Genomic DNA, 15,934 nt, shown 5'->3' with positions numbered 1-15,934 from the left:
AACACGACTATCCATGATGGTGAAAGCGATGAGGAAGAATACGAATCTGAAGATGTAGACGGACAAGAGGTTTGTCAAGAAGAAGGTGAAGAGGTGGTACGTGTGATCCAGCATGTCCTATGTTCCACACCACAACTCGATGACACACAACGGAAGAAAATATTTGAGAGCATCTCAAATGCACGGTGAATGGCAAGGGATGCAAACTAGTGATTGATAGTTGCAGCTGCGAGAATCTTATCTCCCAGAAGTTGGTGAACCATTTAAAGCTTGAAACCCATGATCATCCAAATCCCTACACTATTGGATGGATCAAGAAAGGAGTGAATATGAGGATCATCAAACAATGCAACCTGCCACTTTCTTTGGGTAAGCATTATTGCTCAAATGTGTTGTGTGATGTGGTTGACATGGATGCCAGCCATGTTCTTCTTGGGAGGCCTTGGCAATTTGATGTGGATACTACACACAAGGGCAAGGAAAATTCTTACTCTTTCATTTGGAACAAGAGAAGGATCATTATCTTACCAAACAAACCGAAGGTAATACCTCTAAGGAGGAGGGGAAAACTATGTTAACTATCTCCCATACCTCTCATGAGTTTATGGAAGACTTGAAGGAGGCAGATTTGTGTGCTGCACTTGTTGTAAAGGGAGAAGAGCACCTGACTGTTGAAATTCCAACAAAGGTACGTGGTTTATTGGCAGAATTTCAGAACATACTTGGGGAGCCACATGGCTTGCCACCGATGAGAGGAATTCAACATAGAATTGACTTAATTCCGGGAGCAAGTCTTCCTAATCTTCCACACTATCGAATGAGCCCAAAGGAGCATGGTATATTGACGGAGAAAGTGGAGGAATTGTTGCAAAAGGGGCACATTCGAGAAAGTATTAGCCCATGTGCTGTACCAGCCCTACTCGCGCCAAAGAAAGATGGATCTTGGCGCATGTGTACGGACAGTAGAGCCGTTAACAAGATCATCGTAAGGTATAGATTCCCTATTCCCCGTCTGAATGATATGTTGGATCAGCTTAGTGGAGCAAGAGTGTTCACAAAGCTAGATTTAAGAAGTGGATATCATCAAATCCGTATAAGACCCGGGGATGAATGGAAGACCGCCTTCAAGACAAAGGAAGGGTTGTTTGAATGGCTAGTCATGCCATTTGAACTCTCAAATGCACCAAGTACCTTTATGCACTTAATGAATCAAGTCCTTAGACCCTTCTTATCCCACTTTGTTGTGGTCTATTTCGATGACATCTTGATCTATAGCAAGGATGAGGATGAACACTTTGATCACGTTCGGAAGGTGCTAGAAGTACTAAGGGAAAATGAGCTCTACGTCAACTTGAAGAAATGTGTTTTCCTGCAAACACAACTTCTTTTCCTAGGATTCGTCATAACATGTGACGGCATTCGTGTTGATGATTCTAAGGTTGAAGCAATCCGAGAATGGCCAACTCCTAAGACCATTTCTGAGGTAAGAAGCTTTCATGGCCTTGCAACTTTCTATAGGCGATTTGTTAAGAATTTCAGCACTATCATGGCACCAATTACCGAGTGTTTGAAGAAAGGAAAGTTCCAATGGGCAGAAGCAGCTGAAGCTAGCTTCAATGAGATTAAACAAAAGCTATCACAAGCTCCTGTCTTGGTACTACCTGATTTCAACAAGACTTTTGAGTTGGAGTGTGATGCAAGTGGAGTAGGCATTGGAGCTGTCCTATCTCAAGAAAGGAAGCCCATTGCTTTCTTTAGTGAGAAGTTAAGTGAAGCTAGACAGAAATGGAGTACCTATCAGTAAGAATTATACGCCGTTTTCAGAGCGTTGAAAACTTGGGAAGTCTATTTGCTGCCTAAAGAGTTCATTGTTTATAGCGACCATCAATCCTTGAAGCATTTTAGAAATCAAAAGCATGTTGACCGCATGCTAGCAAGATGGGCAGCATATCTTGAGAGGTTTAACTATCTCATCGTGCATAAATCTGGAATAACTAACAGAGTGGCCGATGCTTTGAGTCGTCGTGCATGCCTCTTGACTTCTTTTGAAGCTGAACTTCCGGGCATGGGTCAAATAAAGGAGTTGTATGAGGGTGACGAAGACTTTGGCCATGTTTGGGTAAAGCACGCAAGGGGGCAACCATTAGGTGATGACTATTTGATGCAAGATGGATATCTCTTCAAAAATGATCGTTTGTGCATTCCAAGAAGTTCTCTACGTGACAAGCTGGTTAGAGAGCTCCATTCAAGTGATCTTAGTGGCCATGTTGGACGGGACAAGACTATCGCTAACCTGGAAGCTCGCTACTTTTGGCCATAACTAAAGAGAGATGCTGGAAAGTTCGTTCAACAGTGCCCCGTATGTCAGACCTGCAAAGGCCAAGTCCAGAACACAGGGTTATACATGCCTTTGCCTGTTCCTGTTGCTCCATGGGAGGACATTTCTATGGACTTCGTCTTGGGCTTGCCAAGAACAAGACGAGGAAGTGATGCTGTATTTGTGGTCGTGGATAGATTCTCTAAGATGGCTCATTTCATCCCATGCCGCAAGACAACGGATGCTCATCATGTGGCAAACCTATTCTTTCGAGAAGTGGTCAGACTTCATGGAGTTCCAAGGTCCATTGTCTCAGACCGTGATAGCAAGTTTCTTGCTGCATTTTGGCTCACTTTGTGGAAGCAATTCAACACTGAATTGAAATTTTCTAGCACTGCTCATCCACAAACAGATGGACAAACGGAAGTGGTGAACAAGTTTTTGGGTAATCTGATCCGTTGCATTTGTGGAGAAAGAAAGGGGCAATGGGATTTGGCTTTATCTCTTGCAGAGTTCTCCTACAATAACTCCAAGCATAGATCCACAGGAAGGAGCCCTTTTTCCATTGTCTACACTAAAGTTCCAACACATGTGGTGGACCTGGTGAAGCTGCCATCAAGGGGAAACTCAAAATCAGCATTGTCCTTTGCTGATAATTACACCGAGTTATTTGAAGAGATTCGCGGCGCTTTGGAAGCACAAAATCAGAAATATAAACAACTTGCTGATTGCAAAAAGAGGCCAAAATCATTCCAAGTCGGTGATAAGGTGATGGTCTACCTCCGAAAAGAGAGGCTGCCTTTAGGTGTTAAAGGGAAACTTAGGCAGCGAAGGTATGGGCCCTTCTCTATCATGAGGAAGATAAATGATAATGCTTATGTGATAGATCTTCCAAGTGACATGGGTATCTCCAACACTTTCAATGTTGCGGACTTGACTCTCTACCATCCAGAAGAAGCGCTCTATGAAGATAACTCGAGGGCGAGTTCCAAACAACCAGGGAAGAATGATGAGGAACACTAGATGAGAAGAAAGAAAACACATGCCAGATCTGCTTGGCTACTTCTAGATGCTTCCACTCTAGTGTAGTATTTCTTTCCTTTTCTTTTCTATCCTACCTACTGTTTTCTAGAGTCTTCTAGTTGTGAGTAGCTATGAGTAGAATGGTGAAACTTACATAATGTTTTCTAGAGTATTCCAGCTATAAGTAGAAGTATGTGAAGGCTTCCCAAAGCCCTATAAATAGAGGTCCTCGCCTCTACTTTGGAGGCAGACTATGTACCCCTACCTATAATAGAACTTGTTGTTCTTATCTAAGATCTTGGAGTAGATCTTGTGCCCTAGGAGTTCTGGATTGAACTCTTGCTGCCCTATCAACCTACATTCGCCTCTAGAGCGATATCTAGCGCAGCACGTTGAAGCTGTTCCTTCAACACTTGTGCTGTACACATTATAGCAGCAAGGTGGAGTTGCTCCTCCACAAACTTTGTGCTGCTTCAGAGAGCTTCCACGTTTGCTTTTAGCAAGTTCAGAAAATGCTTTGATGTACTATTCGTCAATGCTCAGGATGGCAGCCTACAAATTAGAAGCAGACATATGCTTTGTTAGGAAAAAAGGAAAAAGACAATCAAAATCTTATTTGAAGGAACAACTCTTCCATCGAGATTTTACAAGAAATATGTGATACCTTGTTGTTGTGTTAAGATTTAAACTATTCAGAGACCTAGTGCGCACACTGAAAAACAAACTAAGTCTGTCAGCGCTGACGGAGAGCAACGCGGGTTGGGAGTGGGTCGCCACCGTCGGCTACGTTGTGAGCGTCCGCGGCCTAAGAGCATCATGGCCAGGCTGAGCTGTGTGGAGTACGACGGTGTGGGGCGATGAAGATCAGGAGCAGTGTAGCTTGGTAGACGGCCGCTGCCGTCGGCGGCTTGAGGGCGTCATGGCTGGGCCGCTAGAAGAAGCCGAAGCGGCTCATGTCTGACGCGTTCGCCCAGCACCGTCGCCTATTGCGGTTGCTGCTCCCTTCCTTCTGTCGATGACGAGGAGCAGGTGTCTTGACTGCAATCTATATCTGTAGTTGAACATTTTTACTTAAATGCAAACGAAAACAAAGAAAGGTATCCAAGTAGAACAATTATCTTTCTACAACCATCCTTTCTATCTTCCAACAGAATGAGAAAATATCTTGAATTAAACTAACAATGATCTTGAAGCAAAATGCATGAAGTTGGTGTCAACCTGATGCATGTTACAGATACTGGATCCTCTCTTGTTTGGTATTCCCTCACAGCCTTACTGAACTTTCATCAAACACCTTGCAGGCATAGATAAAAAAGAAATTGCACATGTAAATAAATGAGCTGAAGAGAAAGGGCAGGAGGCAAGGGGGAAAGCCAGGTGTGGCATCTTCTGCTTTTCCATGGCCGCCTGCACCTCAGGGTCGGCAGCTGCCCTCTGACAGAGAGAGGGAGAGATGTAGAGGGATAGAGAGAGGGACTCACCAACGCGCGGAGCTTGGCAGCCAAAACGGAAGGGAAGCCGGCCCCAATGACCTCCTCCGCCTTCTATGCTAGTCACCACCACTCGCTCTCGCGCGAGATGCAGGAGAGCGCACACGAGGCAGCCGCAGCTCGGCCTCTCCATCTTCTCCGGCCGCTGCAAACCATGGTGGAAGGTGGGCGGACGAGCTCCTCTCCATCTTCTCCGCCCGCTGCAGGGAGAGAAGGGAACGGGCAGCTCGAGATGGAGCAACGCTGGTCGCCTCCGGGTGCGGCGGCTCTGGCGAGATGGGAAGAGCGGAGGGAGGCGGCAGCTGCGCTGGGAGTAGAGAGCGCCAAGCGGGGAAGGAGGGACGCGGGGGACCGCTCCGACCCGGCCGCCCTCCATGGGGTCGCCGCCGAGGCCCGCGGATGGAGGAGGAGACGAGGACGCGGCGCGCGGACGGAGGAGGAGGCGAGGATGGAGGAGGAGGCGAGGACGCGGCTAGGGTTCGTGGGGAAGACGCGGCCTGCGCGGTCTCGCTCCTGCCCGCGCTGCCTGCCTTTTTGGCCTGCTGAAAAGACTAAAATACCCTGGGCCCGTTGAAAAGACTAAAATGCCCTCGGCGGGGTGCAGAATTTACAAGCGGTGGCATAGCGATTACATGGGGCGACGTGGAGGGCGCGGTCGTGACTACGAGTGAGGGTTTATATGTTCAATGCATAAGTGCACTGTACTCAGCGAGAAAGAAGCGATGACGGCGACCCGCCGGCTCGTTTCAGTGTTTGTAGTCGTCGTTAGGTAGTCTGCGAGTGTGGGTGTATATTTTTTTTATATTATTTTTAGTGTTCGTTGTACTTTCATGATTGAAGATGAGTGGATTAAAAGTTATTCTAAAAAACACTGCATTGTTCTATCTTTGACTCTAATTGAAATTGGGGCTCAAAGACCAACGCGATTTTCCTTGACCCTTGCCCTCTACTCAAATGACGCGTGAAAATAAGAAGAAGACGCGATGATTCTAGAGCTAGTTGCGGAGAGTGGAGACCAATGCAAAGCAAAGCAATTTTACTGTACTTGCTAACGGCTAGTTGCTTTAACAAAGTGAGAGTGGACAACCGGTCGATCAAAAGTTTAGAGCTCTCAACACATGCAACATTTTTATTAGCATCCAACAAAAGAAAATAAAGATCCCAGCGAATAGCTATTAGCTAAGAAAAAAAACGCATACGTGCGCACATCTCATTGAACGTCTATTGCTACGACAAATAAAATGTATTTCACGTCAGGTGAGGTTCAGGAAATGTATGACATAACTATCATCAACATAAGTTTGATCACTAAATTAAAGTTCAAAATGTTCATTATATATAATTGATAAGAGGAATTCTTGCATTTTAGAAACCAGGTGAATATTGACCTTAGAGGGAAACAGTGCATAAGAGCATCTACAGCCGGTCCTAGCTAATACGCCCCCCTACAATCCGTGCTGGACCTAGCTAATCCAGCCCCTTAATGTCCGTGGACGCGTCTGGGCGCGTCCGTAGTTCGTGACCGGTCACCCCTCAAATTTCTATTACAACCAGCTATGTTATTACTAGAAGGGTTTCGGAGTTCATCGGGCAATACCGAGTATTCCTGATAAATAATATATAGGTGGAAAATGTTTCGGTGTTTGTTAAATTAATAATAAAAGGCTATATTAGTTGTTATGAGGCTTTTATATTTAATTTAATATCAATGGGCCTTAAAAGTCCAAGTGGTGGAAGGCAATTTGGGCCACAAAGGCTAAGTGGAGGTGGCGCCCTCCTTTCCTATGGGGGGAGGCCGAATTGGACAAGGGAGAGGAGGAATCCTCCTCCTTGGCCGGCGCCCGAAGGAGGGACTTCCCGTCTTTGGTGGCCGCCCCTCTCTCCCCTCTAACCTATATATACTTGAGGTATTGGCCTGTTTTGAGCCTCCTCTAGTTCATCTAGTTCTAGTTCTAGTTGATCAGTTAGAGCTTGATCCAAATCCTCTAATCCTTATAATTAGAAGCACGGTGTGGTTCTAATCTCCTCCCTCGAATTATCTAGTGACGATTAGTTTTGGATGGCGAAGCGCTGCCAGACGTGAAGACCGTACGCTTGCAACCAAGTAGAGAGGTTCTGCTTTCAGTCTTCTATTCAAGGCATCGTTCGTGAGCGGTTCACGAGATCAATCATATGGTACGAGGGACTTCAAGTACGATCTACACCGACTCGTCTACTTCCGCTGCATTCCAAAGTCAGTAACGATTGTTGACCCAAACCTCATATGCATCTTCACATTATTCCTGGGTGGTCTTAGAGCAATTTTTTTTATCTTCTACTAAGTTTTCCAACAGTAGCATCATGAGCGGTTCTATGAGTAGATGAATGTTTCAATCTAGATCACATGTGGATGTGAGGGTTTGATGTTCTTGCTATGCTTCCCTTGGGTGTTGTTGCTTCGGTTATGTTCATTGACGACACGATGAAGTTTTCTACGAAGTTCTGACAATCGGTCGACTCTGGCTGTCGACGACCTACTAACAGTTCTTTGGGCTTCATCATAGTCAAGAATAGTGAACCGTCACGTACAAAAGAGGGGGTTGAAGATGAACGATCTTCTAGGGGGTCATGTGTATTTGATGAAGTTTAGTGTGGGGCTAGAGATTTTTAATTAAGTCTCTTCCCTCACACATCCTGAAAGTTAATCTAGCAACATGACTTATCGTCTTGATGGTGTACGTAGGTAGCTAGTGTTATCCGGAAACCCTAGAAGCCACGTAATCAAAATTTTCCAAACCAATTAGAGGACATCTAATTTGGTTTTGCAGGTTTGCATATAAAGTGGTACAACCTTCATCATGATAATGAGTTTATGTATGAAATGGTTATACATTGTATTGTTAAGTGGCATGCGCATCTCGGCATAATGGCTAGAGCGACAGGATTTCCACTTAATGTAGTAGATGTATAGAGAGCCTACATGTTACATGTGATGGTGGCAAGTGTACACGGAGAACCCGGAGCTTCACCAGGCGCAGGAGGAGGTGCTGGAAAGCTTTGTGCCACAACCGCTTTTCCTAAAATTGGCGCCACGACAACATTTATTGGAACGGTCGCCACGACAACATTTTCTGAAGTTGCTGCCACTGCAACATTTTTGAAACGGCTGCAACAACAATGATTTTTCTGACGACACATCGACGTTTGTACTGAAGATTCAGGAGGACTGTGAAGACTTCTCGGCGCCCAGGGCTATACTATATCATGCTATTATGAATTGCATGAGATGTTTATCCCTTTGTTGTTTGCACCCTTTTATTGTACAGTAGTCAATTATTAGCGTGATCTCTCATAATAAATATCAAGTTAAAAGGTGCTATTCCCAGTGTTGCTACCGTCTATAACACGTAGCATTCTAGAGCGCATCATGTCCACATGAGTACAAACAGGTTGTGAGGTGTAGGACGAGTGAATGGTTAGACCATGTGTGCACATAACACTCGGTTGTCTTGAAGTTCTGGCAGAATTGTTCTCAGTTCGGAGCACGAAGCATTGAAATATGAACAAGAGCCATATGAAGATATGATCGACAAGAGTTTGCCCACAGGTCAAAATTCTCGTCATTAATGATGTCCACATCAATGGCTGAGAATAAGATCAGGATCTTGAATCACTCACTATTAATTATGAGAGATATTAATTTAAGTGGGAGTGCACTTTATTTAAAATTGTTTAAACAATAGTGCAACATAATTATGAACAAATTCCTAAAGTGAATCATGTTTATCATTGTAGATCAATGGATCACAATATGTTCAACTTAATTAGCCCCTATGTTAGAGAAAGAGAAGTTGGCTGCAAATGATGGAAACTATGCGGATTGGATCCGGAACCTAATATTTGTTCTCGGGAGAGCTAAGGAAAAGAGTATGTGGTGGATCAACCCCTGGGCAGTCCACCTGCAAAGGATTGACCACAAGAAGTTGTACATGCTTTCACTGCTTGTAATGATGATGATGAGTCAGTCTAGTGCCTCATGTTGACTTGCATGGATCTAGAACTACATAAACATTTTGAACGTCGAATTCTCAATTTATAATTGGGTCATTGGATGCTTTGTACAATAAGCAAGCAAGGGCAATACGTTTTGAAATAACCAATGCCTTGATTGAGTGCGAGATGGCAGAAGGTTCCTCAATGAGTGAGCATATAGTGAAGTTGGCTGGTTATGTTGATAGACTAGCTGCTCTGAAATTTGGAATTCCTCCAACACTCGGTACAGACATTGTACTTGCTTCACTCCCCCATCTTACGATGGTTTTATCATGAATTACAACATGAATGGATGGAGAAAAGCGCAAACAAGTTGTTCGCTATGCCCACGAGTGTGGAGGTTGGAATGTAGAAGAACAAATAAGTGTTGATGGTCAATAAGACCGCCAGTTTCAAGAAGAAGGGAAAGTCCAAGAATAAATCTTCAGGAGCCGGTAAGACTGTGTCATAGAAGAGGAACAAGGGCAGAGCCACTAAAGAGACTGAATGCTTCTAGTGCAAGCAGAAGCGACACTGGAAGCGTAACTGCAAAAAGTACTTGGTGGATAAAAAGAAGAATTGTTCTTTCGGTAAAGGTATAAAAGTTATACAAAGTTAATGTTATTCTACTTGTTAAATTTCTGTAAGTCATAAGTATTTGATACTAATCGGTTGCTCTCATCTGCAAACTGACACAGGGACTGCAGAAAGCTCACAAGTAGAGAAGGAATAAAGTCGTGATGCAAGTAGGTAATGGTGATGGGATCGCCGATCAAGCCGTTGAAGTCGTGCCTTTTTAGTTTATCTTCAAGATTTATCTTAGAACAGAATAATAGTTATTTCGACCAGAAGTTATGTAAGATATTTTATTTTGGGTTATGCAATGGATATTCTTATATGTTTTACACAATGGTTGTTCAAATTATTGGTGGTTTATTCATTATCTTGAAGATTGTGTGTAACATTAAAGAGCTAAAACGTCTTGAGAAGGCTATAATACCACTCAAGTGTGGCACTGCAATATTGTTCATATCAAAAATAAATGTATGAAAATTTTCATTGAGATGGAGTATTAGAGTCTTACGATTATTGAAATCATTTGACACATACAAGAATTATTCCATGCGTAAATTGACTAAAACATCGCTCAAAATTATTTTTGATCCAGAAAGTAAATTATTTGAATAATACATAATGATGTATATGGTTCAATAAATTTACTAGGGCATGGTGAATACTTGTACTTCATAAAATTTACCGATGATTTGAGTAGATGATATTTACTCAATAAAATAAAAGATTAAAATATTTGAAAGGTTCAAAGGAATTCAGAATGATGGTAAGGATCGTCATGACAAAAGTTAAAGGGTATCTGAATCATGAGTTTAGCATATAAGTGATTATGAAGTGTTTCATAATTTACCGATCTGCTTGTAATTGTTCTAGGGTTATACATTTAAACAACAATGTACTCCCTCCGTTTCTAAATTAAGTCTTTTTAGAGATTTCACTATGAACTACATATGGATCAACATCACTAGTTTCTTTAGATTCTGACGTAACAAACAATTTTTATGAGACATAAGAACCCCCATTTAACATTTAACCCTTTTTTAGATGGACGGAAGAAACTGCTAGGAAGCTACGTCTGGAAGCGCGTACACCAGTACCACCTTTGAGCAATGGGATGTATAGACATGTGTCACGACACATACACACACACACAGAGGCACATGCATTTCTCGGGCCGGGCCAGGTTCCGGGCTGGGCTTGTGAAATCCTGAGCCCAGTCTGACGTTCTCATGTTTTCTCAAATTCAAGCCTGAGCCAGGTTCGGTAGCAAAGCCCAAAGCCTGAGGCCCGGCCTGAAGGCCCGGCAACAAACACATTTTTCTAAATTTTCTCGAAATCACTAGTTGAGGAGTACTCGTTGCAAAGATCACTCCAACTTTTCAGGTTGCGACAAGTGACGCACATGCAGCGCGCCACTTGTCGCAACCTAGGAGTTTTCCCTTCTTTTGTAGATCCGTTTATTCAAAATATTTTTATCTCTCAAACCGTGCGTCCAAATCTCGAACCGCTTTCACCGTTGGATTCCTCCCATCGAGATCTTCAAAACTAGATGTCAGGTTGATAGGTTTTGACGAACTTTTTTTTCACAAAAAAACCGAACGAAAAAACCGAACCGGAAGCACGGGGTTTTTCCCTTTCCGAAAGAGGCACGCCCGTGCCTCTCACGAAATCACAACCATGCCTCTCGCGGAAGCAAAACCGTGACTCTCGCGGAAGGAAAAAAAGAAGGAAAAACGCGTTTTTTTCGTTTCCGAGGAGGCACTGCCGTGACTTTGCGAAAACACAACCGTTCCTCTCGGGGAAGCAAAACCGTGACTCTCGCGAAAAAAAAACAGAAAACGCATTTTTTTCATTTCCGAGAGGCACGGCCGTGACTCCCACGAAAGCACAACCGTGCCTCTCGCGGAAGCAAAACCGTGACTCTCGTGAAAAAAAAACAGAAAACGCGTTTTTTTCGTTTCCGAGAGGCACGACCGTGACTCTCGCTAAAGCACAACCGTGCCTCTCGCGGAAGCAAAACAGTGACTCTCGCGAAAGAAAGAAAAACAGAAAACACGCTTTTTTGTTTCCGAGAGACACGGCCGCGACTCTAGCGAAAGCACACCCGTGCCTCTCGCGGAAGCTAAACCGTGACTCTCGCGAAAGGAAAAAAATAGAAAACGCATTTTTTTCGTTTTCGAGAGGCACGGCCGTGACTCTCGCGAAAGCAAAATTGTGCCTCTCGCGGAAGCAAAACCGTGACTCTCGTGAAAGGAAAAAAAAGAAAACGCGTTTTTTCGCGCAATTTTTTTGAAATTTTTTTAACCGATAAGCTAAGGAAGACTGGTGGAAAACCAAAACGTCCAAAAAACCGGAAAAACCCGTTTAAAAAGCCGAAAATGCGTGCAGAAAAATAAAAAAACAAAATCCGGAGGGAGCGCCCAGAGCGCGACACGTGGCGAATGGCTGAGAGCGCGCCAAGTGACGCTGATCGTTGCGAGGCTCCCGAAGGAGCGCTCGTTAACTAGTTGCTCTCAAATTTTCTTCTCTTTGCGGGCTGCATATACATACATACAAGCAATTTCTTCTATTGGCAATTTGGCAAATATATACATACAGAAGTCATACAACCTGAAAAAAGATCTCATGGATCTTTTCCAAGCCTTTCACAGAGGAGAATTGGATATATACAGGCTCAATTTTGCTATGCTCTCTCTTATTCCTAAAGAGCCTGAGGCCACCTCTATGAAGAAATTCAGGCCTATCAGCCTGATTAACTGTAGTTTTAAGATTTTCTCTAAAGTCCTCACCACTAGGCTCTCTAAGGTTCTGCAGAGGTTGATTGCAAGCAACCAATCTGCATTTCTGAAAGGGAGATACATTTTAGAGAGTGTTGTTACTGCTCATGAAGTCCTTCATTCAGTACACTCAGGAGGTGATAAAGGGCTTGTCCTTAAACTGGACTATGAGAAAGCCTTCGATAAAGTTGACCTCAGTTTTCTTATGAAGCTCTTGGAGCTTAGGGGTTTTGGGGGTAAATGGACTAGCTGGATTCAGCAACTTACTCATGGGGGGTCTGTTGGGGTCAAACTAAATAACTGTGAAAGTGATTTTTTTCCTTGCTGGCAAAGGCCTTAGGCAAGGTGACCCCATATCCCCTCTTTTGTTTAATTTAGTAGTAGACGTTCTTACTAAAATGTTGAGCAAAGCTGCTGATCATAGCCTGATTGCAGGGCTCTGCCCTGAGGTTTGCCCTGGTGGCATCATCTGCCTGCAATATGCAGATGATACCATCCTTTTCCTGGACAATGACTCCACACATGCTAGCAACCTAAAAGCTGTTCTAACCTGTTTTGAGCAAGTCTCAGGCATGAGAATTAACTACTCCAAAAGTGAACTCATCCCTATCAACATGGATGACCAGGAGCTAGCTGATTTTCTTTCCATTCTAGTCTGTAGTAAAGGTAACTTCCCCATTAAGTACTTAGGTATCCCTCTCCACTATGATAAGCTGAGGAGAGAAGATATCCAACCCCTTCTAGATAAAATCATTAAAAGGATTGCAGGGTGGAGGGGCAAACTCCTCTCTTACAGAGGTAGATTGATCCTCATCCAAGCTTGTTTGGCTAGCATCCCAGTGTACCTCCTCTCCTTCTTCAAATTCCCTAAATGGGCAGTGAATCTCATCAACTCCCAGATGTCTCATTGCTCGTGGAATGATTTTGAGGGACATAGGAAGCTGCACCTTGCTAACTGGGGCCTAGTCTCTATGAAAAAAGACTTTGGAGGCTTAGGCATACCTAACCTCCAAGAAATTAACATCTGCCTTCTAGGGTCTTGGATTAAGAGATTCTATGAGGAAGATCTGAAACCCTGGAAGCTGCTTATTACTCATAAGTACTTGGGCAATAAACCTAATTTTTATGTCCCTTCCTCCAATCCTAAGACTTCTAGATTCTGGAAAGGCTTAAAATCTATTATGCATGCTGTGAAATTTGGCTATAGATGGAACATAGGGGATGGGAGCAGAACCAGGTTCTGGGAAGATACTTGGTTTGGCACATCCCCCCTAGCAGTCCAATTTTGGCCTATCTACTCAGTCTGCAATGAAATTAACAAAAGTGTGAATGAAGTTTGGGATGGGCAATGCCTAAAACTTTCATTTAGAAGGAACTTTACTGACATCTCATGGAACAATGGTTCCAGCTGGAGGAAATTGCCAAGAGCATTGCCTTTACTGCCGAGCCAGATGCTCTGATTTGGCAACTGGACAATAAGGGGAAGTACTCCTCCAGCTCCCTCTATCATATTATCAACTTTAGAGGGGTCCAACCCATGTTTATCCCTGCAGTCTGGAAATTAAGAGTTCCCCCTAAAATTCATGTTTTTCTCTGGCTTCTCTCCAAAAACAAATTGATGACTAGAGATAATCTTAGGAAGAGACACATCATTAAACCCCTGGAGTGTGTTTATTGTTTGGAACAAGAATCTTGTTCTCACCTATTTTTTGAATGTATTGTTGCTAAACATCTCTGGGCCCCTATTGAGGAATTTTTCTCTATTTAGATTGGCTCATCCTTCGAATCTGTCGCCAGATTCTGGATTGCTACCAAAAAGTGCTCGGTTTTAAATACTGTTAGCTCAGCTGTCCTCTGGTGCCTCTGGAAATAGAAATGCTATGATTTTTCAGTAACACCTCCTGGATTTCCATTCCACAGGTCTTGAGGTTGATCAGGAACATGGTGAGGAACTGGGCGATTTTCTCCTCCGGGTCAGACAAGGACAAGTTGATGTCCTTCGTGGAAACCCTAACAAGATCCCTCCAGAAACCGTTGGCGATCACATGTGGCTGAACAAAGCTCGACCTGCTCTGGGACTGGATCTGTGGGCTCGGCTCAAGATCTCTGATGATGATGATGGGCTCCTGCCGCCAAAGAAGAGAGACATCCACCACGCCGCGCCTTCCAGCCCGGTGTCTCCGCTCCTTGCTTGCTGGTCGCCGCAGGCTGACACGGCCCCTCGGCTGAAGGCCATGAAGGCTTCGTTGTACCCTCCTTGTGCCATTTGAGTGCTCTGCTTAGCCACTCTTCCTTTGGCACCGCTCGGGGTGACCGTGTTATCAGAAAACATGTCATCCACCCCCTAGTTTGTAGCTTTCCTTACTTTGTTTTTCGAACTGCTCTTTTGAGCTGTTGTATCACACTAGTAGAAAAGGGGGCTTTTGTCCCGGTTGGTAAGGGCCTTTAGTCCCGGTTTTTGAACCGGGACTAAAGGGTCGTTACTAATGCCTCCCCCCTTTAGTCCCGGTTCTTACACGAATCGGGACTAAAGGCCGCGACCACGTGGAGCTCCACCTTTAGTCCCGGTTGGTGTTACCAACCGGGACTAACGGAAATTTTATGATTTTTTTGAAAAAAAAATTTACGATTTTTTTTTGATTTTCAAATTTCTGAATTATTTTAACCTCTAATCTCTAATGACCACCCCTCATCACTGCTCAATTTATCCTCTAATCTCTAAGACTACCCACAGTGGGAGTAACATAGGTAGTAACATCACACATATCTAGATAAAGTAGATGATGTGGCAAGAAATAAATGAAGAAAGAGAGGGGAGTAGTAACATAGCTAGTTCCTAGTAGTATGAGTAACATCACACATATCAAGGAAAGATGTCTCTATAGCCTAATAAATGAAGTGTTGCATGTTACCACACATATGTTACTCCCCACTATAGAGGTAGTAACATAGACTAGTAACATGCACCATGTTACTAGTCTATGTTACTACCCATTGTGGCTAGTCTAATCACCCCTCATCATTCCAAATCATCTAACTTCCCGGACGGTCACCCATCCTCTCACTACTCCAGCCTGAGCACGCTTAACTTCCGGGTTCTATTCTCCCTCGTTTCCAAGCCTGCACTTGTTTTCCTGACAATAGTAAGATGTCAATCCTATTAACCCTCAGGAATTTAGCTTGAGCATGAAGTGACACATTTCACTGTTTGAGTTTGAAACTATTGTTTTAAAAAACAATAATTATTTAGTAACACTAATATTTCTGGAATAATTAGTTTGACCATTGTTTGACCACTGTTTGACCACAGTTTGACCAGATTTGACCAAAATTCAAAAAAACTGAAATAATTATTTAGTAACACTAATATTCTAGAATAATTAGTTTGACCATTGTTTGACCACAGTTTGCAAATTTTTGAATTTTTTGCCTCTCCAGATCTTAAAAGCCCCGTAACTTTTTTCTGTTAGGTTTTTGAGGATTTTGAAAATGTTTAACGAGGTTCCCCGGTTAAAATCGGATGTAACTTTCCGAGTAGATGATTTTCATATAAAAAACTTTTTAATCCGAGTTCGTATGCAAAAGTTATGCCCATTTTACAAATTCCAGAGAGATTTTGCAAATAAAGTCGAAATTCATATTTGTAAATTTTCCCAACAACTAGACCACATATCACATGAGAAACTTATTTTATTTTATTTTTTTGACATTTCCATCATTTTCTTTTGTTTTTTCTAAAACTG

The sequence above is a fragment of the Triticum aestivum genome, chromosome 2D, assembly GCF_018294505.1.
Source record: "Triticum aestivum cultivar Chinese Spring chromosome 2D, IWGSC CS RefSeq v2.1, whole genome shotgun sequence".
Lineage (NCBI taxonomy): Eukaryota > Viridiplantae > Streptophyta > Magnoliopsida > Poales > Poaceae > Triticum > Triticum aestivum.
This window is presented reverse-complemented; position numbering follows the sequence as displayed.